Source organism: Acomys russatus, chromosome 14 (genome assembly GCF_903995435.1).
Source record: "Acomys russatus chromosome 14, mAcoRus1.1, whole genome shotgun sequence".
In the NCBI taxonomy this organism is placed as follows: Eukaryota; Metazoa; Chordata; class Mammalia; order Rodentia; family Muridae; genus Acomys; species Acomys russatus.
Genome location: NC_067150.1, coordinates 49,026,984 through 49,047,111, shown reverse-complemented (window position 1 = coordinate 49,047,111; position 20,128 = coordinate 49,026,984).

Genomic DNA, 20,128 nt, shown 5'->3' with positions numbered 1-20,128 from the left:
GGCATACTGCACCACTACCCAACCAATTTTTAAAAAAGATTTATTTATTGCATATGAATGCTTTATCTGCAGAAGAGGGTATCAGATTACATTATAGATGGTTGTGAGCCACCGTGTGGCTGCTGGGAATTGAACTCAGGACCTCTGGAAGAGCAAGCGGCTCTCTCAACCACTGAGCCATCTCTCCAGCCCACCAATTTTGTAACTTTAAAAAAAAAAAAAAAGATGAATCAGTCTGGCCAGAGTGGCACACTTTTAATCCTAGTACTCAGGAAACAGAGGCCTAGCTGGGCGGTGGTGGCTCACTCCTTTAATCCCAGTATTTGGGAGGCAGAGACAGGTGGATCTCCATGAGTTCGAGGCCAGCCTAGACTACAGAGCGAGTTCCAGGACAGCCAGAGCTGTTACACAGAGAAACCCTGTCTTGTAAAACCAAAATAAATAAATAAAAGCAGAGGCCTGCCTGGTCCAGAGATAGTGAGTTGTAGACTTGCTAGGGCTATAATGGTGAGGTTATCTGAGAACAGCAACAGTAACAAAAAGGACTACACGAGGGCTGGGAGGTTAAGAGCACTGTCTGTTCTTCCAAAGATCACGAGTTCAGTTCCCAGTAACTACATGGTGGCTCACACCATCTATAATGTGATCTGATGTCCTCTTCTGGCCTGCAGGTGTTCATGCAGGCAGAACACTGTATAATAATAAATAAATCTTTTTTTAAAAAAGGATAGATCAAAAAAAAAAAAAGATGGATCAAAGTCACCCTTTGCTACTGTATTAGTGTGATGATGGCTCTTCTTGGCTGTCAGCTGGACTGTATCTGGAATAAATTACAATCCAGAAATGGAGGGCACACCTGTGAGAGGTTCTGCTTGCCTTGAGTTGGGTGAAATCGCTTCTAGTCCAGACCTTTGAAGGGGGGGAAACACACCTGATCTGGATCATTTTTGTTTGGTTGGTTTGGCTTTTTGTTGTTTGGTTTTGTTTTTTGGTATTTTTTGTTTTGTTTGAGACAGGGTTTCTCAAGTTAGCCTTGACTGTCCAGGACTCGCTATGTAGACCAGGCTGGCCTCAAATTTACGGCGATCCTCCTGCCTCTGACTCCAGAGTGCTGGGATTAAAGGTGTGTGCCACCACACCTGGCCTGATCTGGATCTTGAGGCAGGAAGCTACACCTTTAGTCTGGGCCACACCTTCTGCTGGGAGCCTGTGTCAGGACTTGGAAGAAGGAAGGTGGTGTTCCTTGCCGGCTTGCCCTCACCTTGCTAGCACATCCATTCCCTCCTGGCGCTGGAGCCTGCTTCTTCCGGATTCCAGCATCTACAGAGGAGCAGCTGAGACACAGCCTTGTGGGACTGAGCAACTACTAGACTCTTGGCCTTTCCATTCACAGCTGGCCATCGTTGGATTAGCTGGACTGCAGTCTGTAAGTCATCCCAATAAATCCCCTTTATATACAGAGAAAGAGATCCATTCCGTAAGTTCTGTGACTGTCCAGAGAACCCTGACTAATACAATTAGGTTCTCTAAAGATACCAAACTGATAGAATACATGTGTGTACGTATATATGTATATATAGTTCTCAACCTGTGGGTTGCAACCCCTTTTGGGGGATCAAACAACCCTTTCACAGGGACCACATATCAGATGTCCTTCATATCGGATATTTATGATTCATAACTAGCAAAGTTACAGTTATGAAGTAGCAACCATAAAATAATTTTATGGTTGGGGGTCACCACAACGTGAACTGTATTAAAAGGGTCCCAGCATTGGGAAGGTTGAGGACCACTGGAGTAGTCCAGCAGTGGCCAAGGATTTAGTAGTTCAGTCTGCACAACCAGGCCCAGGGAAGTCATAAAAGAGCTGCCAGTTTTCAGTCTATGTTGGCACCCCCCCCCCCCCCCGCCGCCAAATAGGTTCTAGCACCAGGGACAGGGTGGCTCAGGAACAGGACCCATGAACTTGCCAGTGAGAGTGATGGCAAGCCAGCAAAAAGCAAAAGCTTCCTTCTTCCTGTCCTTCTATCTATCTACCAGAAAGTGTGGCCCTGATTCAGGGTGACTCTCCCACCTCAAACAATCCGGCAAGAAAAGTCCTTCATAGGTTGTGCCCAGCTGCTTGGGCTTTCGTTCTGATGGAGTCAATTTGGCACCAAGCTCAACCATCACAGCTGCCTAGGGAGCTCCAGGCCTACCTGGGCTACATGAGAGCCTATTGAAGGAAAAAAAAAAAAAAAGGCCAGCACTTTAGCACTAACTATTGGTCACCGGTCATGTGTGTGTCATGCCTAGAGCTTTCTGTGGCACATGAAAAATGAGCCAGCCTCTGGCTGGGAGCTGAGAGGCAGAGTGACACTGGGTGAGGGGTGTTGGAGACCGTTTTGTTTACAGTTCTGTTGCTGTGAAGAGACACCATAACCAAGACAACTTATAAGAGGAAGCGAATGGGCTTGCTACAGCTGCAGAGGGTTAGTTATGGTGGGAAGCAGACTGATGTGGAACGCAGCTGAGAGCCTTGCATCCTGATCCACAGGCAGCAGGAAGAGAAAGATTTGTTAATGTATTATTTATACAGTGTCCTGCCTGCATGTACACCTGCAGGCCAAAAGGGGGCATCAGATCACAGTATAGATGGTTGTGAGCCACCATGTGGTTGCTGAGAATTGAACTCAGGACCTCTGGAAGAGCGGTCAGTGCTCTTAACCTCTGAGCCCTCTCTCCAGCCCCTGCTGTGGGCTTTTGAAACCACAGAGACCGCCCCAGTGGTATGCCTCCTCCAATAAGGCCACACCTACCCTTAAGAATACACCTCCCAACCCTTCCCAAATAGCTCACCAACTGAGGAGTAGGCATGCACATATATAATAAGCCTGTGGGGCCCATTTTCTCAGACCACCACAAAATGGAGATAGGTGCAAAGATGGAGATAGGTGCGTGGAGAGCCAGGAGAAGCTTTTTTTCATTTAGGGTGTAGAGTCCTAAGGGCCACAGCAGCTCCTTCTGTTTAAGGTGTAGAGTCCTAAGGGCCACGGCAGCTCCTTCTGTTTCAGAACACCAGAGAAAACAAGATGAAATAGAAACTTTAATCCCAGCACTCGGGAGGCAGAGGCAGGCGGATCGCTGTGAGTTCGAGGCCCGCCTGGTCTACAGAGTGAGTCCAGGACAGCCAAGGCTACACAGAGAAGCCCTGTCTCGAAAAACCAAAAAAAGAAAGAAAAGAAAATTTCAAACTTAACTCACCACCAATTGTGACATACCAAAAGAGTTCATCAAACCATAAAATCAAAAGACAACAGAAGGTCAGGAGAGACAGTTTACCTATCAGGAACACTTTCTGTTCTTTCTGAGGACCCCGGGTTTGATTCCTAACCCCTGCATAGTAACTCCCACCATCTGTAATTCCAGTTTAGGGTATCCAGAGCCCTTCTGGCCCCCAAGAGCACCAGGCACACACATGGCACACATGCATATATGCAAGCAAAATACTCATACACAGAAAATAAGTATAAAGCCAGACATGGTGGCACATGTATGGTGCCACTTTCAATCCTAGTACTCAGAAAGCCACATATATCTGTGAAATAGATTCCAGCCTGGTCTACATAGCAAGTTCCAGGCAAGCCAAAGCTACATAATGAGACCCAGTCAGAGATCCAGTGCAACTGTATCCCTCCTCCAGAGGAGGCCCATGGCACTGGGAAGGAATGGCACTCACCTTTAGAAGGGAGGAGGAGCTGGAGGCCGAGGGGCTTGGCAGAGGTTTGGAATCACGCCGGGAGAGGGGGGATTGGGAAAGAATGACATGGATCCAGCCAATGGGCAGCGCGTTCTCCACAGCTGTGTGCAGAGTGGGGACTGACTCCGACATGAACTTTGGTGCCCCATATCTGACCACTTCCCCTCGGTGGGGAGGCCTGGTGGCACTCAGAGAAAGGATAAGCAGGCCACCAGGATGAGTCTTGATAGGCTGTGACCATATGGTGGGAGAAGAGGGCCCCTTCTGTCACAGACCTAAAGGAGGGGAGTAAGGTGAAAGAGGGAGGGCGAGAGAGAGGAATGGGAAGATACAAGTGAGGGGACAACAGTTGAGATGTAATCTGAATAAATTAACTTTTAAAAAGTGACATGCAGGCAAAACACCAATGCACATAAAATAAAATTTTAATTAACTAGGCATGGTGGCACATGCCTTTAATCCCAGCACTCAGGAGGCAGAGGCAGGTGGATCCCTATGAGTTGGAGGGCAGCCTGGTCCTCAAAGTGAGTCCTGGACAGCCAAGGCTACACAGAGAAACCCTGTCTCGAAAAACAAAAAACAAGGGGCTGGAGAGATGGCTCAGTAGTTAAGAGCACTATCTGCTCTTCCAAAGGTCCTGGGTTCAATTCCCAGCACCCACATGGCAACTCAAAAAACTGTTGGTAATTCCAGTTCCAAAGGATCTGACACCCTCACACCAAACATGAAATTAAAAAAAAAAAAAAAAAACCTGGAATAGAAAGGGGTGTGGTGTGGTTGTTGGTCCTGGGGACACTGAAGCACAAACCCAGACATCAGCTAAGATACATGGAGGACAAGGTGAGCCAGGCAGTAGCATGTGTCTGTAGCGTCAGCAGTAGAGGGTACTGGGACAGGAGGATCATTGAAGCCCAGGAATTTGTGACCAGCCCAGTCTACAGAACAAGTTACCCACCACAAAAGACCAAAGGGCCAAGATGGCGAGGGCTGGGCAGTTTTAACAAGCTAGTGGCCTTCCCCACACTGGAGCCATTGAGACAGACAGAGCTGGAGATATAAGAAATCGAGACACAGCCGGGCGTGGTGGCGCACGCCTTTAATCCCAGCACTCGGGAGGCAGAGGCAGGCGGATCGCTGTGAGTTCAAAGCCAGCCTGGTCTACAAAGTGAGTCCAGGATGGCCAAGGCTACACAGAGAAACCCTGTCTTGAAAAAACAAAAAAAAAAAAAAAGAAATCGAGAGAGTGGGGTGGGAGTCAGGGGAGTTGACAGGGAGGGAATTAGTTGGATGCAGCATAGACCAGAGTAGCACAGAGGAGAAGGGTTTATTCTAGGCCCTTCGGGTATATGGAGAAGCCGAAAGACAGTTGGCCCCACATTGATCTCCAGAGGGCCCGGAACCTGGAATGTTTTGTATACGGATGCTACCCATCTCCTGCTACTACTCGTCACCCCACCAAAGGTCAACTTGGTATTGTCTCAATGTGTGAGACCCCTTTGATTGGACTGAAATCTCTCCATCAAATCCACTTCCTGAGAAACAATCTGTTCTCACCAAAATCCAGCTCTCTCCATGTAATGAAATGGGGCAGTTGACAGATTCCCAATTATTCACTTTCACTGCACATCCCGTGATTCAGGAAGGGGTCCGCAGATCCAGGTAAACTGTAGAGAGGAGACCCTGGGCAAATCTAAATGCTGGGTTAGAGTTTCAGAAACCCCAGCAAGGGAGCAAGCAGGTGCCATGGCCGGCCCTACGTGGCTGCTGGTTAGTAAATGAAAGTGGGGAACCTGGAGGGGGAGGTCACATGGCAGCATAGGGAAGGGTGTTCAGGAAAGGAATGGCCAGTGCCTTAGAGTTTCTACTGCTGTGATGAAACACCATGATCAAAGCTAATTGGAGAGGAAAGGGTTTATTTGACTTAGGCTTCCATATCACTGTTCATCATCAAAGAAAGTCAGGGCAGGAACTCAAACAGGGCAGGAACCTGGAGGCAGGAGCTCATGTAGATGCCAGTGCTCATTGGCTTACTCTTGATGGCTTGCTCAGCTTGCTTTCTTATAGAACCCAGGACCACCAGCCCAGGGATGGCACCACCCACAGTAGGCTGGGTCCTCTCCTGTCAATTAAGAAAATACCTTACAGGCCAAGCATGGTGGCACACTCCTTTAATCCCAGCACTCAGGAGGCAGAGGCAGGTGGATCGCTATGAGTTCGAGGCCAGCCTGGTCTACAAAGCAAGTCCAGGACAGCTAAGGCTACACAGAGAAACCCTGTCTCGAAGAAGAAGAAGGAGGAAGAAGAGGAGAAGAAAAAAGAAGAAGAAGAAGGAGGAGGAGGAGGAGAAGGAGGAGGAGGAGGAGGGAGGAGGAGGAGGAGGAGGATGAAGAAGAAGAAGAAGAAGGAAGGAAAAGAAGGAGAAGAAGAAGAAGATAATAAAGTAAGACAGACGAAGAGAAGAAGAAGAAGAAGAAGAAGAAGAGAGTCCAGGACAGCCAAGGTCACACCGAAAAACCCTGTCACAAAAACAAAACAAACAAACAAATTGGGCTGGAGAGCTGGCTCGGCAGTTGAGAGCACTGACTGCTCTTCCAGAGGACCCGGGTTCAGTTTGCAGTACTCACATGGCAGCTTACAACTGTCTGTAACTCCAAGATCTGGCACCCTCACACAGACATACATGCAGGCAAAACACCAATGTGTATTTTTTTTCTTTCTTTTTTTTTTTTTAAGTCTTCACAAATTCAAACATTTTAAAATTCAGTCTATTTAAAGATCCAAAGTCTCTTTTGAAAAATCCAAAATCACAGCCAGGCATGTGGTGCACACCTGTAATCCCAGCACTCAGGGAGGCAGAGGCAGGTGGATCTCTGAGTTTGAGACCAGCCTGCTCTACAAAGTGAGTCCAGGACAGCCAAGGCTACACAGAAACCCTGTCTCCAAAAGCAAAAATGAAAACAAGAAAAAAAAAAATCTAAGATTGCTTTCAAAATTCAGTCTCTCTTAGGTCTGGAGAGATAGCCCAGAGGTTATGAGCACTGGCTGTTCTTCCAGAAGGCCTGGGTTCAGTTCCCAGCACCCATGTGGCAGCTTACAACTGTTTATAACTCCAGTTCCAGGGGATCTGACACCCCCACATATGCCATACATACAGGCAAAACACCAGTACATATAAAATAAAAATAAATAAATCACTAAAAAGGTCAGTCTCACCGGGCAGTTGTGCACACCTTTAATCCCAGCACTTGGGAGGCAGAGGCAGCCAGATCCATATGAGTTTGAGGCTGGCCTGGTTTATAGCCAGGCCTTTTACACAGAGAAACGCTGTCTCAATAAACAAAACACAAAAATCAGTCTCGGAGCTGGAGAGATGGCTCAGAGGTTAAGAGCACTGTCTATTTTTCCAAAGATCACGAGTTCAATTCTTAGCAACCACACAGTAGCTCACAAGCATCTATAATGAGGGCTGGTGCCCTCTTCTGGCATGCAGGAGTACATGTGGGCAGAGGCAGGCAGATCACTGTGAGTTTGAGGCCATCCTGCTCTACAAAACAAGTCTAGGACAGCCAAGGCTACACAGAGAAACCCTGTCTTGAAAACCAACCAACCACACAAACAAACAAACAAACAAAAACCCTTAGTCTCTCAGGGGCTGGAGAGATGGCTCAGTGGTTAAAGAGCATTGTCTGTGCTTCCAGAGGTCCTGAGTTCAATTCCCAGCAACCACATGGTGGCTCACAACCATCTATAATGTGATCTGGTGCCCTCTTCTGGCCTGCAGGGGTACATGGAGACACAACATTCATATACATTAAATAAATTAATTAATTAAAAATTCAGTCTCTCAACTGTGGGCTCCTATAAAATAAAAAATAAATATTTTCTTACTTTGAGAGGGGAGAACCGGAGCACAGTCAATCAGAGCAAAGCAAAACTAAGCTCCAACTGTGTAAATGACTCTGTGTCTAATGTCTGGGAGCCACTCTTTTTTTGTTTTTCGAGACAAGGTTTCTCTGTGTAGCCTTGGCCATCCTGGACTCACTTTGTAGACCAGGCTGGCCTCGAACTCACAGCGATCCGCCTGCCTCTGCCTCCCAAGTGCTGGGATTAAAGGCGTGCGCCACCCCGCCCGGCAAGCCACTCTTGATCTTATGGACTTTCCAAAGGGCTTGGGGGCACTTCTCTGGCTCCACCCTCTACAGCACACATGGCTCGTCCTCTAGGCTTCTGTCGGCTCCACTCCCTGCTGCTGCTGTCCTTGGTGGTCACCCCATGGTATGGTCCTGGCATCTCCAGAAAGCTCAAGTCTGCTGCAACTGGGCTGCACTTTCACACATAGCCTCTCTCCTGGGCTCTCTTCATGGTGCCAAGCCTCGACTTCTCTGCATGATCCCTGCAGTCCTGGGCCTTCAACTGCTACTGAGGCTTCACCCTCACCAGTGGCCTCTCCTGGTGACTCTTCCATCACGAGGTGCAGCCTTGGCAACCTGGGAGTGCAGCTTCCGAGTGCTGGCTCTCAGGAAGCACTTCCCAGAAGGCTTCTCATCAGTCCCAGCTAATTTCTCTACTCCAGTTGACCTGCATCAATTGTCTCAGTAAAGCAATGGTTTCATTTCAGTGATGCTGCTCTCTTGCTAATCAGTCTCAGCCCCAGCTGACAGGACACCACAGACTCGTCACACAATGGCCGAGTGGAGTCTTTGCTTCCCTCAGAAACCTCACAAGCCAGGCCTCGTCGTCTGTAATGCTCAGCATTCTTTTTGTTTTGTTTTGTTTGAGACAGGGTCTCGGGTTGTAGCCTTGGCTGTCCTGGACTCACTTTGTAGACGAGGTTGGCCTCAAACTCATAGCAATCCACCTGCCTCTGCCTCCCGAGTGCTGGGATTAATGGTGTACACCACTACGCCCAGTAGCATTCTTTTTTCTATCTTTTTAAAAGTATTTTTTCTTTAAAAAAAAAAAAAAGATGTATTACATATGCAGTATTCTGCCTGCATGTACACCTGCCCACCAGAAGAGGGCACCAGATCTCATTATAGAATGGTTGTGAGCCATCATGTGGTTACTGGGAATTGAACTTTGGAAGAACAGCCAGTGCTCTTAACCTCTAAGCCATCTCTCCAGCCCCCGCCCCCTTTTGAGACAGGGTTTCTCCATGTATCCCAGGCTGGCCTGGACTCTCTTTGTAGACCAGGCTGGCCTGGAACTCAAAGCCATCTGCCTGCCTCTGCCTCCTGGGTGCTGGGATTACAGGCGTGCGCCACCAGGCCCTGCTAATGTTCAACATACCTATCTTCCAAGCTCCTAAAGAACATCCCGCTGAGCACTCAATGACTTTCCTAGCTCAAACATTCCAGAGTCCTTCCACAGTTCTCCCAAAACTTGTTCAGGTCTGTGGTAGCCATTCCCACGATCCTGGTACAGTCATAGGGTTGGCACCGCCCACAATGGGCATCCCACTGTCCCATCAGTTACGATTTAAGAAGCCATCCTACACACTTGCCTGCAGCCCAATCTTAGGGATTCCTTTCTGATGACTATACATTGTGCCATGTTGACGTAAATCTTCCCAGTACAGCCAGATAGGCCGAGAGAGATACAAATTGCAAACTGGCCTTGCCTGTGGCTGTTGAGGATGCTCAGCTGAGAGCAAACAGTTTTCTGAAATAGGTTAGGGGACCCAGGGCTTAGCTGCTGGTGGGTCTCCTATTGGTCTTCCTTCCTGTAAGGGGGATTTGCAGCTGTATGAGGCATCTGTAAATAGTAACTTACTGAGTTTCGAAAGCCAGTACTGAAGGGCTTCCCCACCAGGACACACAGGGTCACTGGTGGCATTCTTTTGTTTTGTTTTTCGAGACAGGGTTTCTCTGTGTAGCCTTGGCCATCCTGGACTCACTTTGTAGACCAGGCTGGCTTCGAACTCACAGCGATCCGCCTGCCTCGGCCTCCCGAGTGCTGGGATTAAAGGCGTGCGCCACCACGCCCGGCTCTGGTGGCATTCTTATGGCAGTAGGCACGTGAAGCCCTGTGAGAGTCTTGGCACCCCTCCCCCAATCAGTCAGTCTGTTCCTAGCTCTCCTAGCCATAAGACCCACCAGGAGAGGGTCATGCACATAGCCTCATCCACCAAGAGTCAGGGACCTTAACAGTTGTGTCAATGTAGGCATTCTAGACCCCGTAGCAGACAGGGGACAAGGAGAGGGTTTACCAGAGAAGCCTACCTACCACACCATGGTCATAGAGCTTGTTCCCCTAGAGAGTCCTTGCTTCTCTGTTGTTTCTGTTTCTTAACAATTAAACTTTATTATACAACCCAACTAGCTTACACAAGAGGGGAAAAAGGTTAAAGGGAAAAAAGAGTGAACCTTCCAGTATCCGTTCCACGGGACGGGTCCCTTGGTGTCTCTGGTCTGCGCGCTGGTCCGGCCTGTTCGTTGACCCTCTTCCCCATCCACGTGCACTCAAGCCTGGTCTGAACCTGCTGCTCCTTTCTCCTCTCTGCCTGCCTGTCTCTCACGTGCAAAGGGCGGTCTCCACCTCCCATTGAGGGTCGATTAGAAACACAATAGTCCAGGTGGAGTTCCTCAGTCCTCTTCCTGAATTCCAGGCCCAGTATGGCTCCACACAGTCTATCTCAAGATTATCTCAGGGAGTATCCGTGGTGTGTCCAAGGGTAAAGCCAGCCAAGATTGCTTTCACCTGTGACAAAGCTTACACTCCTTCCCACATGTCTGTCAGTCTAGCTCCCTGTGTCAGGTCCACCCATCCCCTAAAAGTGAACAGGGCTTACCTGGGCCCCTGGAGCTGCAGGAGCACAGCTGTGACAGTCGCCAGTGCTCAGGGCCAGTTTCATGGTGCCTGGGCCTGCCCCCTGGCTCTCAGTTGTCTTCAGGTGATCTCCTGGCCTCCTGAGAATAGGTCGACAGAGGCCTACACCATGAGACTAAGAAACACATAGTCACCTAGGCAGGAGGCACGTCCCTGTCCTTGGCTGTGAGCTCGGGCTACACTGACCACTCGACCAATTCTCAGTCTTTTTTTTTTTTTTTTTTTTAATTTTTAAAATTTATGTGCATTTGGTGTGAGGGTGTCAGATCTTGGAGTTATAGACAGTTGTGAGCTGCCATGTAGGTGCTGGGAATTGAACCCAGGTCCTTTGGAAGAGCAGACAGTGCTCTTAACCAACTGAGCCATCTCTCCAGCCCCAATTCTCAGTCTTAAGAGCTGACACTAGGTTCTGGCACCAGCAGCAACCAAATCCTGGTCCTGCCCTCACACGCCTACTCACCATGCATGTGCCCATGCCTGGAGTCCACTCATGGGATAGAATAGCTACTGCAGCCCCCGAAGTCCTATATACCTCTGGCTTGGGGTGCCCAGGAACTACAAGTGCCCGGACATGGAGTTTGGGCCTCCATTATACAGAAAGAGGAGCTGAGGCCCCATGAAGAGAGGGGTGCTAGTGACTGGCAGCACCTCTACCTCCCAGTGTTTTGCAAGAGCTCTGGGGTCCTCTGGAAGGGTTTCTTGAGGGCCTTGATCTCATGTGGGGCCATCCACCTGCTGCTCGAAGCTCCTCTGAGGCTCAGGACCCATCAGATTGTTTTCTCCCCCAGATCCTGTGTCCAAATCTGTTGCCAGCCAGGGAAGACCTGGGAGGGGCAAACTGCATCCTCATCCCTGGGCCACATAGCCCACTTAGGGTTAGACAGGACCCCACTGCAAACAGCTCTACTCTGCAGCCTAGCCTTGCTTGCCCTCATGGCTCAGCCTGTGGAGGACGTGGGTACCCCGTACAGAGCCCACAACTGACCGGCCATCCTCCTCTGAATACTGGGGCATCTTGCAGCTGTGATCCTCCTGGAGTCATATAAGGAGACAAATGAACCTGCTTCTTGAGATCCTGAGTCATACCCACCCACCCAACAAGAAAGTAACAGGAAGCAAGGTGGGGGTGTTGTGTGAGCTATGTCCCCTAAAAAAGGATTTTTGCAGTCTCCTGCACCTCAAAATATGACCATATTTGGAAATGAGAACCAGGTTAAACCAGGCTGAACTAGGTCCTACTCCCATGTGATCTGTACAGAAGGGGAAAGGTAAATTCAGATGCAGGGATGGCCTGGGAGTACATGGATGTTCAGCGGGGACCCAGATGACAGGAATGACAAAGCCTGTAGGATCCAGCAGAGCATATAGCTAGGAGCCCACAGCAGTGACCTTGCACCGGGGTCTACCACTGAAATTCCAGCCTGCCAAACTGTTTTAGCCTGAGGCTGCGGTCCTCAGCTGTGGCCATCTAGCAAACTTGAACAGAGGGAGCAAGTATCGGACCCTCATGTGGCGGCTCTCAGGACCCCAGATAATCCTGACTTTAAAGGGAACTTTCTCTTCTTGTGTGGCCAGTCTCATGGCCCCAGGAAGCATCTAATAATTAGCTACACGTGTAAACATGTGATGATGAGGAGGGTGGTTGTGCTCATTTTTAATATGTGAGGCCCAGAGAAGTAGGTACTAGAGACTCAGCCAAGGTCACACAGATTATATGGAGCCAAGATTTCAGACCAGAATTTATATTCTTCATCTCTACCTTAAACACAGTAAGGACCTAGGATAAAAGACAGCCTGAGGTAGAGACCAGAGAGGGCTTGGGTAGAAGGAGCTTGAAGCCAGGAATGGAGTTAGAAGGCAGAACTCATTGGAGATTTGGGGCCCTGAGCCGGGCGTGGTGGTGCACGCCTTTAATCCCAGCACTCGGGAGGCAGAGGCAGGCAGATCGCTGTGAGTTCGAGACCAGCCTGGTCTACAAAGCGAGTCCAGGACAGCCAAAGCTAACACAGAGAAACCCTGTCTTGAAAAGCCAAAAAAAAAAAAAAAAAAAAAAAAAAAAAAAAAAAAAAACAGGGTTTCTCTGTGTAGCCTTGGCTGTCCCGGAGTCACTTTGTAGACCAGGCTGGCGTCGAACTCACAGGGATCCGCCTGCCTCTGTTTCCCGAGTGCTGGGATTACAGGGTTGTGCCACCATGCCCGGCCCCTGTTTTTTTTTTTTTTTGTCTTGTTTTGTTTTGGTTTTGGGTTTTTGGTTTTTCAAAACAAAGTTTCTCTGTGTAACTTTGGCTGGCCTCAAACTCACAGTGATCCACCTGCCTCTGCCTCCCAAGTGCTGGGATTAAAGGCATGTGCCACCACGCCCGGCTTTGTTTTGTTTTTTGTTGTTGTTGGGTTTTTGTTTTTTTTTTTCAAGACTCAGGAAGCAAACAACTCAAAAAGCCTCAGAAGTCCCTGAAACAGATGTGCTTATAGGCCGGGCGTGGTGGCGCACGCCTTTAATCCCAGCACTCGGGAGGCAGAGGCAGGCGGATCGCTGTGAGTTCGAGGCCAGCCTGGTCTACAAAGTGAGTCCAGGATGGCCAAGGCTACACAGAGAAACCCTGTCTCGAAAAACCAAAAAAAAAAAAAAAAAGAACACAGATACACAGGAAGGGGAGCTGGACCCTGGCCATGTGACTCAGGGTTGGATTTCTGACTATACTAACTAACCAGTGACAGAGCTGTGATAGAAGCTGGCTAAGCTCTTGCCAATGAGGTCATCTCACCCTGTGAAAACAGGGAACCAATCCCAGCCCAGCTTGCACACTCTAGTGGTATTCCAAGCAGCTGTCTACTAGGCTTCCTGGCCAAAGACCACCCCGAGAGCGGCCAGCAGCACTGACTTCTTCTCCCCAAGCATTTGGGTACAGTCTATCTCCAGGGCCTGAGCATGGTGCTCTACCATGGTCAGCTCTCCCTGCGGCTGCTGCAGCTGCTCCAAGAAGGTCCGTCTTGGCTTGTGGCTCTGGCCCAGCTCTTCTGAGTCTCTTGTTTACCTAGGAAGAATGCAGCACACCCAGAATGTGCTCAGTCTCTGCTGGGGTTGTGGGGTCCAGGCTAGCCCTGAAGGGTTTACTCATGCAGTCCCCTCCTCCCTGAGCCCTTTAGCTATTCTTTCTTGGAAACCTAACTATCTTAGTCACTGTGCTATTGCTGAAAGAGACACCATGACTAAGCTAACTTTTTTTTTTTTTTTTTTTTTTTTTAACCAACTCTTAAGAAAGCAAGCATCTAATTGGGGCTGGCTTACAGTTACAGAGGCTTATTTAGTTCATTGTCATCATGGCAAGAGCATAGTGTCAGGCAGGCAAGGTGCTGGAGAAGTAGCCTGGAGCTACAACCTGATCTGTAAGGAGAAAGAGGGGAGAGAGATGGGGGCTGGGGGATGCTTAGGTGTGCCATGAGCTTTGGAAACCTCAAAGCCCACCCACAGTGACACATTTCCTCTAACAAGGCCACACCTCTTAACCCTTCTAATCCTTTCAAACCATGTCATTCTATGGTGACTAAGCGTTCAAATACATGAGTCTTTGGGGGCCATTCTTTCGAGACAGGGTTTCTCTGTGTAGCCTTGGCTGTCCTGGACTCGCTTTGTAGACCAGGCTGGCCTCGAACTCACAGCGATTCACCTGCCTCTGCCTCCCGAGTGCTGGGATTAAAGGCATGCGCCACCGCTGCCCGGCTTTAGGGGCCATTCTTATTCACACCACCACACCAACCCTTCCAGGTAGTGTGTTCCCACCATTCCAGCTGTAGAGACATTTCCGTGGACCATCCTCCACTCTAGACCTGCACTGGACTACCAACCAGGAGAGTGGACCAGCTATCAATCTCCTCAAGTCACACTGTGTGGAGACCTGTTTCAGTTGGTCTCTCCTGGCCACTCATTTTCCTACCTATTCTTTTTTTTTTTTCTCCCCGAGACAGGATTTCTCTGTGTTTTCTTGGCCGTCCTGGACTCACTTTTATAGACCAGGCTGACCTTGAACTCAGAGATTCACCTGTCTCTGTCTCCTAAGTGCTGGGATTACAGGTGTGCACCACGGCACCTAGCTCCCACCTAATCTTAGTAGCTCTTGTCCAGCCTCAGAAGCCCCAGGAATAGGGCGAGGCCCTCTTCTCTCTGCCCTCAGGCATATATGTCCTAGGGCCCACTGTGTACCTAGATTTCTCCTGCACCCTCTAGTGGTGTTCCAAGCATCTGGCTAACCCACCAGATGATGCTTCTGCACAGAGGTCATTCCAGAGTCAGGGCAGAGACCTCAGATTCCCCCAGGGAGATTCTGCCTGGTCCCCGAGGCATCTGGGCCCATCAGATTATCATCATCATTACAGCTCTGTTCCTGGATTTGCTGACCAGGCCTCATTATTTGTTATGAATATACAGTGCAGGATCCTGGGGCCTTCTCCCATACAAGGGACATGTTGTGGCGGGGACCTCCCCACAACTTGAATTGTGCACCTGTGTAATTGCTTCCCTACAATCAATCTGATCTGTTTCTGCCCCATCTGACCTGGGGCAACTGAACTGAATGGTGAAAGGTTGAGAAGGGGTTCCTCTACCTGGGTAAAAGTCTGCTTATTGTATTACTGCTTTGGGTCCTGCTTCAGGAAGGAAGACCAGCTGGGCAGTGGTGGCGCATGCCTTTAATCCCAGCATTCGGGAGGCAGAGGCAGGCGGATCGCTGTGAGTTCGAGGCCAGCCTGGTCTACAAAGCAAGTCCAGGACAGCCAAGGCTACACAGAGAAACCCTGTTGTCTTGAAAAAACAAAAAAACAAGCCGAGCGTGGTGGCACACGCCTTTAATCCCAGCACTCGGGAGGCAGAGGCAGGCGGATCACTGTGAGTTCGAGGCCAGCCTGGTCTACAAAGTGAGTCCAGGATGGCCAAGGTTACACAGAGAAACTCTGTCTCGGGGGGAAAAACAAAAAACAAACAAACAAACAAAAAAACCCAAAAAAACCAAAAACAACCAGACAACAAAGTATAGGGCAAGGTTGAAGCCGTAACAGATCTGGGGGCAGAGCTTTGCCATAAATCCACCTGGGAGGAGGGCTCTGGTGTCATCCCTACTCTAGGGGTCTCTAGGCTCTTGGCCAAGGGGCTGTCAACACATCTGGTCCAAATGCTGCTGGGCCTTTCCCACCACTGTCTGCAGGAGAAAGTCAAAAGGGGGCTGTCTGTCTGTCCTCTACCACTCCTGTCTCCTCTCAGTCTCCACCCTCAGTTGTTTTCTGGCCTGACCTCTTCCCACTCCTGTTGTCCCCAGGGAGTCCCCACAGCAGGTGCCTCTACTATTCCCAGTGAGCAAAGTAGCATTCCACCTGCTGGGAATAACGCTGAAGGCAGCAGAGCAGCTGGGGCGTGCTGGCTCAGATGGAGTCCACAGCATCAGATAAAGCAGATCCTAGCCAGGGGCCAAGCTGATGGACACACAGGAGTCTTGAGTCATGGCTTGTACAACAGGGAGTGTAGCTCATATCTCAGGGAGGGGGGAGGAGAAAGGTGCTGTTATCTCTTACTCCAGAGCTCCAGATGTGCACGCTCCACCAGCTGCTCGGAGACACATCGCCTCTCCCTTGTAGCTGCAGATGGCCCCAGAGCTCAGGACAGCAGCACTGGGGACTCCGTTGTGGAATGCTAGAGAGCAGGAAGACTAGGGAGATGGGTTGGCAATTGCATCCTGAGGGGTCACCCAGCCCAGGTTGGACCCATGAGGGACATCAATGGGCTGAGACACTGAGTCATTAAATGCTCAGACATCTTGGTAACCAAAGTGGCTCTACCCAGCCAGACACGGTGGTGCACACCTTTAATCTCAGCATCCAGGAGGCAGAGGCAGGTGGATCACTGTGAGTTTGAGGCCAGTCTGGTCTACAAAGCGAGTCCAGGACAGCCAAGATAACACAGAGAAACCCTAGCTCAAAAAACAAACAAACAAACAACAAAATAGTGGCTCTTCCCTTGCAAAGAACAGGGATGGTGGTGCCTTACCAGGAAGCCTCAGCCTACACAGTCACCTCCCTATCTCTGGCATTAACCACTTTATCTGGAAACTCTAGCCTGGCCCTTCCTCTGTCTCCAGCCAGTGAGCGTCCCTACTCTCCCTCAGCACATGCCTCCCAAATATAAGCACAGCTCCATGGACGACCATGAGAGAGGGCTGTTCAACAGGGCCTCCCTGCTGGGTGTTTCATTCCTCTTTCTCCTTCAGACTCCCCAACTCTTAGAATATAAATCCAGGGGCTGGAGAGATGGCTCAGAGGTTAAGAGCACCTCTTCCAAAGGTCCTGAGTTCAATTCCCAGCAACCACATGGTGGCTCACAACTATCTATAATGAGATATGGTGCCCTCTTTAGGTGTACAGGAGTACATGCAAAAACACTTATACATAATAAATCTTAAAAAACAAAACAAACCAAACAAACAAAAACATGAATCCAGATGTGGGCAGGAGCTCTGAGCACCCTGGAGCTTTCATCCTAGTAAGGAGACCTTGTCAGTTTAGAAGGCTTCCTTGGGGCTGCAGGTAGGCAAGAAGGAGCTCGGGGAGGGGATGGAAGCCTCATTTTCTCTTTGAGTGAGGGCTCACAGCAAGGCCTGCTTCACCCCGGCTTGTGCTCACACTTCTGCAGAACTTGGACTTGCTACAACAGGGCCTCTGGCACCACTCACGGGTGGCTGGCCAGTTTGATCTACTGCCACCTCTTCTCTGCCAGCCTGACCCAAAGCTCCTTTGACTGCTTCCTGTCCCACTGTGGAACTCTTGAGAAGAGAGGAGCCATTCTGTGAGCTGGATTCCAGGAGGCTGTTGTACTTGAGTCCCTCACTTACCTTAGTTGTTTAGTGGGTGGACACAGACCAGTGGCCACAGGTGGCAGGAGTGCCAGGGACAGCTGACAGGACTGGGTGTGTGTCCATAGACACTGTGCAATAAGCCCTGCAGCTTTTAGATATGGGGCTGTCCTGGTTCCTAAGATGGAGAGATGGAGAACTGGAGCCCATCCCACCCTGGTCCAGGGTCCCTCAGTGATTTGGTCCAGGCTTCACATAGACGTCAACTTTAACCCATCTAGTTCTCAGCTCTAGGCTGCCCTGAGCTCCGTGTGCTGACTGCAGGCAACCTTCTCCAATCAACAAGACCTTGTCTGGTCTCACAAGAGCTAGTTTGGGAAGGGAACTGAAGCTGAAAACAGGATGATGGGGTCTCAGGTCATGCTGGCCGCCTCAGAAAGACTGGAATTTGTACCCAGTGCTGTCTGGCTCAAGGGCCCACTTTTCCCAACCCTGGCAACTGCCCCGTGATCTTCCTCCACAGTACAAAATCTGAAAACTGCAGGGCTCAGGTGGACATTTGCAAGCTACTGCCTTATGACGTGGGGGAGCCAGAAGCCCTCCTCTCTGCTCTGGTACTCCTTTGGTTTCAGCCCCTGCTCTTCATGCCCACCATCTTGGTGAGGGGACTCATGGGCTAGCAGTTCGGCTGGGACCAACTTTTTCTCACCACTGGCCTCCTCACTTACAAGGGCTGGATTAAGTCCTCCTAGGATTTTATCCCCACACAGGCTGTGGGAGGACTCTATGGCCTTTCTATTCCTAGACTCCAGGTCTCCTGTTCCAGGAAGAGCCTAGAAGATGCCTCCATTTGAGCCCATCTGTTACCCCACCCTTCAGGGCTCCGGCACATCTACATTTCCCAGAAGTGTGTCCATTTTAGGTTGGCACCACCTTCCAGCAGGCCCCCTCCCACTCTCTGCAGGTCGACCCCCTCCACTCCAGGCCCATTCCCAAAGCCCCTCATGGTTCTTTTCCTACATCGGTACTACCCAAGGTCACTCTAAAACAGACCCATGAGGACTGATCCCACACCATGGCACAGCACCCACAACTCCACCCTAACTGGGCCCAAATAGAAGTGAGGCTTCTACAGTTAGACTGCCTTTTGTCCTCTGAGAAGCAGAGCTGTGCTGAACTTGTTCTAAGAGGTTTGCAGGAGAAAGCTGGGTATGGCAGAGGAGACTGCCAAAGGCAGCCAGATGAGAGAGCACTGGGGCCCAGGAACCTGGGAGGTTTAAAAAAAAAAAAAAAAAAAAGCCGGGCAATGGTGGCACATGCCTTTAATCCCAGCACTCGGGAGGCAAGGCAGGCAGATCACTGTAAGTTCGAGGCTAGCCTGGTCTACAAAGTTACTCCAGGACAGCCAAGCAAGGCTGCACAGAGAAACCTTGTCTTGAAACAACAACAACAAATAATAATAATAATAAAACAAACAAATAAATAAATAATTAAAAAGTAGGGAGAAATAGGAGGAGCTGTGAGGCTTGAGGAAAAGCAGAACCAGAACATTTCCACATCTCCTTGGTGGCCTGGAGTCATGCTGCAGAGCAGTCACACAGTAAACGCTCGATGGGCACAGGGCACCAGCAGAGAAAAGTGTGGAACAACGAGTGAGCCCCGAGCCTCCTCTTGGGGGCCAGGGGTTGGGGGTGGGGAGCCGAGTTGCCTCTCAGCAGAGTAATGGAGAGATGAGGTGTGTCTGTAAGGAGAAGTGAGTCAACTCAACTTTACTTCAGGAAAAATTCTTTCTTTCTGGTAGGTTTGAGTTCTTTTATGAAGAGAGACACAAGAGCAAAGCTCTAAAAAGAGACCCTAAAGGAGGAAGCCCAAGCTGCAAGTCTGAAGAGAACCTGCTAGAAGACAGCTCCTGTTTATATCAACGTGTCAGCAAGAGGTGCTTTCCGGAGAGGGGCTGAGGGTGGGGACTACGCGTACATCACGTGGAATCTTCCATGTTAGAAGGCAATCAGGAAGACTGCCTAAGTTACCCAATTCTTGACGCTTAGGGTGGGGCAGGAGACATGAGTTTTTTGGGGGATATCAGCCTTAAACTGGAGAATACTGGTTTCCCGCAGTCATGGAAACGCGGGTGGGCAACAATGGCAGGAGGTGAGGACAGCACGGAAACCTATGGATGAATGCAATTCTGTCATTGTGGGCATAGACCTCAGGTGGGAGCTGCACCTCCCGACGCCGGGATTTTTCCATCTTTGGCTTCTAGGCTGGAAATAAATGAGGCGGACTCAGGGGCAGAAGAAGCCGAAGCGGCTGCTTGAATGCCTGCGTGCTTGGAAGGCGGCCAGTTTGAGGTTGCGTTAGCAAACGTAATCACCCAGCTTTTTAACTCGGCCACTGTTGTTTACTTGGGTGATGATGAAGATGCCGAGCCACTACCTCAGAGCGAAAGGCAAAGGTCTCTAGAGACAGTTTCAGCACTGGAGGGGTCTCCGGAGCCGCAACACCTGATGAAGGCGCGCATCCTGCCTCGGAAGGGGTCACCTGGGAAACCCTGGTTGCCCCGCTGAGTCAGCAAGATCCTAAAGGGATGCCCCGCCCCAGCCCGCCGCTCCAGCCTCGCGTGGCGTGGGGCAATTAGGCGCCGCACCCGGCCGCTTGGCTGCGCGACGCGCGGGGGCGGGGACGCCGTCAAAGCGAGACCTTCCCAAAGCATCGCGACTTGTTT